Below are 6,938 nucleotides of genomic sequence, written 5' to 3'. Positions count from 1 at the left end.
TTCACATGAAACAGCAACTGCCCGTTCCCCACCCCCCCCCCCCCCCGCCCCAAACCCTGGCAAGTATTTGTATACTTTCCGAGATTCTGACTACTCGCATAGGTAGAATCCTGCAGTATGACTGGCTTATTTCCTTTAGCAAGATGTCCTCAAGCTTCTTCCAGGTAGCATACATCAGAATTTTCTTTTTAAATTGACGAATACTACATGGTACGCGTATACCACATTTTTCTTACTCATCTGTGGACCGACAGCTGGATTGCTTCCATTTTGTAACGCGAAGAATGTTGCTGTGGACATGGGTATGCAAATTTCTCTTTAAGACCCTACTTTCAATTTTGGGGGTCCATACCCAGAAGTGGAATTGCTGAATCACGTGGTAATTCTATTTGTAATTTAAGGAACTGCTGTTTCAGTTACCACAGTGGCTGTACCGATGTACATTTTCACATGGTTTTATTACGGTATTAAAAGTGGAACAGCTCCTCTTCTGGAAAGGTGGGATGGAAAACTTACCTTTATCCTTTCCACTAAATACAGCCCTGGAAATGTTATTTTATTTTTTTTAACGTTTATTTATTTTTGAGACAGAGACAGAGCATGAACGGGGGAGTGGCAGAGAGAGAGGGAGACACACTCAGAAGCAGGCTGCAGGCTCTGAGCCATCAGCCCAGAGCCCGACGCGGGGCTCGAACCCACGGACCGCGAGATCGTGACCTGGCTGAAGTCGGCCGCTTAACCGACGGAGCCACCCAGGCGCCCCAGCCCTGGAAATTTTATATAAAACAAGCATAAGCCTGAAAGGTGGAGAGAAAGCAGATTACCTGCACCGAGTTCCATGGATTTCTTTTTGCTTCACATCTCCCGGCCAGTGCTGGAGAAGCAGACAAAAGCCCAAATAAGGGCCAGAATAGGGATGGCTTAGCAAGACTAAAAACTCCAGCCAAACCACAGAAGAAACCACCCTGACTTTGCCAACATACGCCAAACTGGGAACCTAGGCTTCTCTCCTAGCTAGGCTGTACTGGGGACACCCCAAAATTCCTGTTGGGGTGGTATCAGAGAAGGCCAGGCAGGGAGCTGGAACTTGCAGTCGGTGTCACGGGAGGCCACCTGAGAAATGAGGCCCCCCCCCCCCCAGCCCCTCCCAACCAGGGTGTTGTAAGCAGAGGTGTAATGGGTGATGGGACTCACCCCGCAAAGTAGCAACTGGGAGGCGCTCCCACCCTGGGCATCAGCAGACATCGAGCAAGGAACCTGAACCTGGCAGTAATTAAGTGGTGCCTTTCCATCCCTGTCGGAGGGGGTGTGCCGTTAACAAGATGAAATGGGATTCAGTCTTCGTAGCAAGCCCAAGTGTCCATGTTTCAGTCAAAACTCACTCCTAGAAAAGGTCAGGAGAATCTCAAAGGGGAAAGGACAACACTGAGATGGCAGAGATGTTAGAATTCTCTGGCAAAGATTCAAAAGCAGCCGTCATGAAAGTGTCAACAAGTAATCGTGAACACACTTGAAATAAATGAAAAAAAAAATCGGTCAGCGAAGAAAATCAAAATCGTTTAGAGCTGAAAAATGTAATTACTAAAAAAGAAGCAATGGAGGAGAAAGAATCCTTGAACTTGAAGATAAAACAATAGAAATGACCAAATCTGAACTCTGAACAGAGAGGAAATATACTTAAAAAAAGATGGTGGCGGGGCGCCTGGGTGGTTCGATCGGTTAAGCGTCCGACTTCGGCTCAGGTCACGATCTCGCGGTCCGTGAGTTCGAGCCCCGCGTCGGGCTCTGTGCTGACGGCTCAGAGCCTGGAGCCTGCTTCAGATTCTGTGTCTCCCTCTCTCTCTGCTCCTCCCCTGTTCATGCTCTGTCTCTGTCTCAAAAATAAATAAACGTTAAAAAAAAAAATTTTTTTTTTAATAAAAAAAAAAAAAAAGATGGTGGGGGCACAATGGACCTATGGTACTATAACAAAAAATCTAAAATCTGTGTCATCATCAGTACCAGAAGGAGAGAAAAAAAATCGGGGCTGGGAAAGTAGTTGAAATAATAGCCATATACTCCCCAGAAATGGCGAAAGGTTTAAACCTATAGATTCAAGACGCTCTGAAAATCCCAAACAAAATAAGTCTAAAGAAGTTAACACCAAGATTCATCATAGCCAAACTTCTGAAAAGCCAAAACCAAAAATTTTGGGGGCGCCTGGGTGGCTCAGTCGGTTGAGCGGCCGACTTCGGCTCAGGTCACAATCTCGCGGTGCGTGAGTTCGAGCCCCGCATCGGGCTCTGTGCTGACAGCTCGGAGCCTGGAGCCTGTTTCGGATTCTGTGTCTCCCTCTCTCTGACCCTCCGCCATTCATGCTCTGTCTCTCTCTATCTCAAAAATAAATAAACGTTAAAAAAATTTTTTTTTTAAATTTTTTAAGCAGCAAAAGAAAAATGACACCTTATCTATAAAGGAAGAACAATGTGAGTGACAGGTTTCTCACCAAAAACCATGAGATGAGAAGAATGTGGTGTATCTTTCACAGTGTCCAGCAAAGAAAAATCTCAGGGATTAGGGGGAATTTAGACATTCTCAGATGAAGGGCAACTAGGGGAATTGGTTGCCTGCAGACCTACCCTAAAATAATGGCTTTAAATTTCTCGAAACTTAAAGGAAAAACTAAAAAAGGAGGAGGGCCTGGGTGGCTCAGTCAGTTGAGTGTCCAACTTGATTTCCGCTCAGGTCACAATCTCACAGTTCGTGAGTTCAAGACCTGCACCGGGTTCTATGCTGACAGTGCAGAGCCTGCTTGAGATTCTCTTTCTCTCCCCCCTCTCTGCCTCTCTCTCTCTCTCTCTCTCTCTGTGCCCTCCTCTCAAAGTAAATATTAAAAATAAAATTAAAAATTAAAAACTAAAAAGTAAAAGAAGGAAACTTTGTCTCTCTAGAAAGGAAGTTAGAACAACAGAAATAGTAAAACTATGGGTAAATAAAAATATCTTTCCCATGAGTTTTCTAAATTGTGGTTAATGGTTGAAACCAAAATTATAATATTGATGTACATAGAGGAAATATTTAAGGCAATTACTTTATAAACGGGAAGGCGAGAGGGGAATAGAGAGGTTTCTACACTTAAAATGGTAAAATGTCAACAAAAATATGCTGTGGTAACCAGTATATATGATGAGATTCTTAGAACAACCACTCAAAAAAGATAATACAACCAAAACACTACAGATGTAAATATGTAATAAATAAATAAATAATAAGTTAAAAGGATTGGGGCGCCTGGGTGGCTCAGTCAGTTAAAAGCATCCTGACCTTTGGCTCAGGTCGTGATCTCACAGTTTGTGAATTCAAGCCCTACGTCGGGCTCTGTGCTGACAGCTCAGAAGACGGAGCCCGCTTCGGATTCTGGGTCTCCAATCTTCTCTGCCCCTCCCTCCTTCTCAAAAATAAGTAAACATTTTTAAAAATAAAAAAATAAAAAGGATTTCTTTAAAAATGTTCAAGTAACCCACAGGAAGGCAGAAAAAAAAATAAAATGGGAGATTACATAGATCACTAAGATCACTAAGTATGGTGTATCACATGTAAATGGTCTAAATATATCTATTGAAAGGTTGGCGAAGTGGATGAAAGAACATGACCTAACTATATGCTTCCGCAAGAGACTCACTTTAAATGTGACAATATAAGGTTGAAAGTAAAAGGATTGAAAAGTATATATCATACAAGTAGTCCCCCAAAAGCAATTATATAAGTATCAGATATATTAGACTTCAGAGCAAAGAAAGTGACCAGAGACAGGGGAACATTATATGGTGAGAAAAAGAGTCAATCCACCAAGAAGATATAATCTGAAATATGTATTTACCAAATAACAGAGCTGCAAAACGTGTGATGCTAATCTGGTAGTATTGAAAGAATAGTAAGTCCACACTTGAAGACTTGAACACCCCTTGCAACAACAGAACAACTAGACAGAAAATCAGCAAGGGTGTAGAACTTAACACCATCAACCAACAGGATCCAATCAACAAAGACTATTCCACCCAACAGCAGAAGACACACTCTTTTCATTTTTTTTTTTTTCAACGTTTATTTATTTTTGGGACAGAGAGAGACAGAGCATGAACGGGGGAGGGGCAGAGAGAGAGGGAGACACAGAATCGGAAACAGGCCCCAGGCTCTGAGCCATCAGCCCAGAGCCTGACGCGGGGCTCGAACTCCCGGACCGCGAGATCGTGACCTGGCTGAAGTCGGACGCTTAACCGACTGCGCCACCCAGGCGCCCCGACACACTCTTTTCAAATACCATGGGATATATACCAAGGTAGACCATATCCTGGCCCATAAAACAAATCTCAACAGATGGAAAAGAATTGAGATCATACAGTGTGTTCTTTGGTCACAATGGAACCCATAATCCCTGGGTTAAAAATTGAAAGTGTTTCCTCTAAGACCAGAGACAAGACAAGGGCGTCTGCTTTTACCCCTTCTTTTTTGTGGTTGTTTTGGGGTGGTTTTTTGTTTGTTTGTTTGCTTGCTTGTTTATTTGTTTTGTTTTTTTGCTTTTACCAGTTCAGTTTAACACTGCACTAGACGTTCTAGCCAGGGAGTTTGGGGGTTGGGGGGAGGAGTGGGGGAGTTCCAGAGAAAAGCGTGCAGATTGGAAAGAAAAAAGTAAAATTATCTCTCTTGGTAGATGACATGGTCTTTATACAGAAAATGCTGAGGAATCCATTGAAAGACTACTACAACTAACAAACGTAGCAATGTTGCAGAATATGAGGTCAATCAATATACTTACAATGAAAAATCTTAAAATCACATTAAGGGGCACTTGGGTGGCTCAGTCGGTTAAAGGTCCGACTCTTGATTTTGACTCAGGTCATGATCTCACAATTTGTAGGATCAAACCCTGCATTGGGCTCTGCCCTGACAGCATGGAGCCTGCTTGGGATTCTCTCTCTTTCTCTGTGCCCCTCCCCTGTGCACGCACACACACTCTCTCTCTCTCTCTCTCTCTCAAAATAAATAAACTTAAAATTTTTAAATGAGTGAGTAAATAATCTTATTAACATGGGGTGGGGGTGTCTGGGTGGTTCCATTGGTTAAGCATCCAACTCTTGATTTCAGCTCAGGTCATGATCTCAGGGTCTTGAGATCAAGCTCCTCATTGGGCTCTTCACTGAGTGTGGTGCCTGCTTAAGATTCTCTCCCTTTCCCTCGACCCTTCCCCCACTTAAGCACAAGCTCTCTCTCTCTCAAATACATACATAAATAAAATCACACAGGGATACCATTTTAAAAAATCGTATAAAGAAAAATAATTCCACTTAGCATTGAATCAAACAATAAAATGGGATAAATTTAACAAAATAAGCGTAAAATATATTCTGAAAACTCCAAGGCATTGTTGAAAGAATTTAGAGGGGTTCTGAGTAGCTAAAACAGTCTTGAAAAAGAGGAGAGTTGAAGAACTCACACTTCCTGATTTCAAAATTTAACTATAAAGCTACAGTAATCAAGACACTATGGTACGAGCATAAGGATAGACACACAGACCAATGGAATAGAATGGAGAGTCAAAATTAAAGCCTCATATATCTGTCCATTAAATTTTCAACAAGGATGCCAGACAGTTCAGTCAGGGAAAGAACAGTCTTTTTAACAAATGGTGAAGACAACGGATACTCTCAAAAAAAAGTTTAACTTCATCGGAGGTAAAATCTTTCATGCTGTAAGGAATACCTTTAAGAAAGTGAAAAGAGAACCCACAGAATAGGAGAGAATCTTTGCAATTCATATATTTTATGAGGTAATTGCATCCAGGAGAGATAAAGAACTCTTACAATGCAACAATGGAAGTACAAATAACCCAATAAAACATGAGCAAAGACTTTGAGTAGACATTTCTCAAAGTAAAAAAAGATACACAAATGGCCAATGAACACGTGAAAAGGTGCTTAACATCATTAATCATTTGGGAAATGCAAATCAAAACCCAATGAGAGGGGTGCCTGGGTGGCTTGGTTAAGCATCTCACTCTTGATTTCAGCTCAGGTCAGTCAGGATCTCACATTTTGTGAGTTCGAGCCCCAAGTCAGGCTCTATGCTGACAGCGTGGAGCCTGCTTAGGATTCTCTGGCTCCCATTCTCTCTCTGTGCCTCCCCTGCTCGCTCTTTCTCTCTCTTTCTCTCTCTCTCTCTCAAAAATAAACATTAAAAAAAAAAAAAAACACCAATAAGATGTCACTCTACATCCCCTAGAATGGCTATGATCAAAATATAGGCATAACAAATAATGGTGAGGATGTGGAGAATCTGGAAACCTCATGCTCCGCTCGTGAGATTTTAAAATGATGCAGCCTTTGGAAAACAGTCTGGAAGTTCCTCAAAAAGTTAAACATAGAGTTACCATATGATCAAGAAATTCTACTCCTAGATATATATCCAAGAGAAATTAAAATATGTCTGCACAAAGTTGTATAGAACATTTCACGGCAACATTATTCACAATAGTCAAAAGTAGAAAAACCCAAATGTCCATAGACAGATGGATAAGCAAAATATGATCTATACGTACCATGAAATATTATTCAGCCTTAAAAAGGAAGGAAATTCTGAGACATGCCACTACGTGGATTAATCAAGAAAACATGCTAAGTGAAATAAGCCAGACACAAAAGGACACATATTGTATGATTCCATTTATATGAGGTACCTAGCTAGAATAGTCGAGTTCATAGAAACAGAAAGTAGAGGGGCGCCTGGGTGGCTCAGTCGGTTTAGCGTCCGACTTCAGCTCAGGTCGTGATCTCCTGGTTTGTGAGTTCGGCCCCACATTGGGCTCTGTGCTGACAGCTCAGAGCCTGGAGCCCGCTTCAGATTCTGTGCCTCCCGGCCCCCCTTCCCACCCCCACCCCCGGCTCTGCCCCTCTCCTGCTCAT

Source organism: Leopardus geoffroyi, chromosome B4 (assembly GCF_018350155.1).
Source record: "Leopardus geoffroyi isolate Oge1 chromosome B4, O.geoffroyi_Oge1_pat1.0, whole genome shotgun sequence".
Lineage (NCBI taxonomy): Eukaryota > Metazoa > Chordata > Mammalia > Carnivora > Felidae > Leopardus > Leopardus geoffroyi.
Note: the sequence above shows the minus strand (reverse complement) of the source record.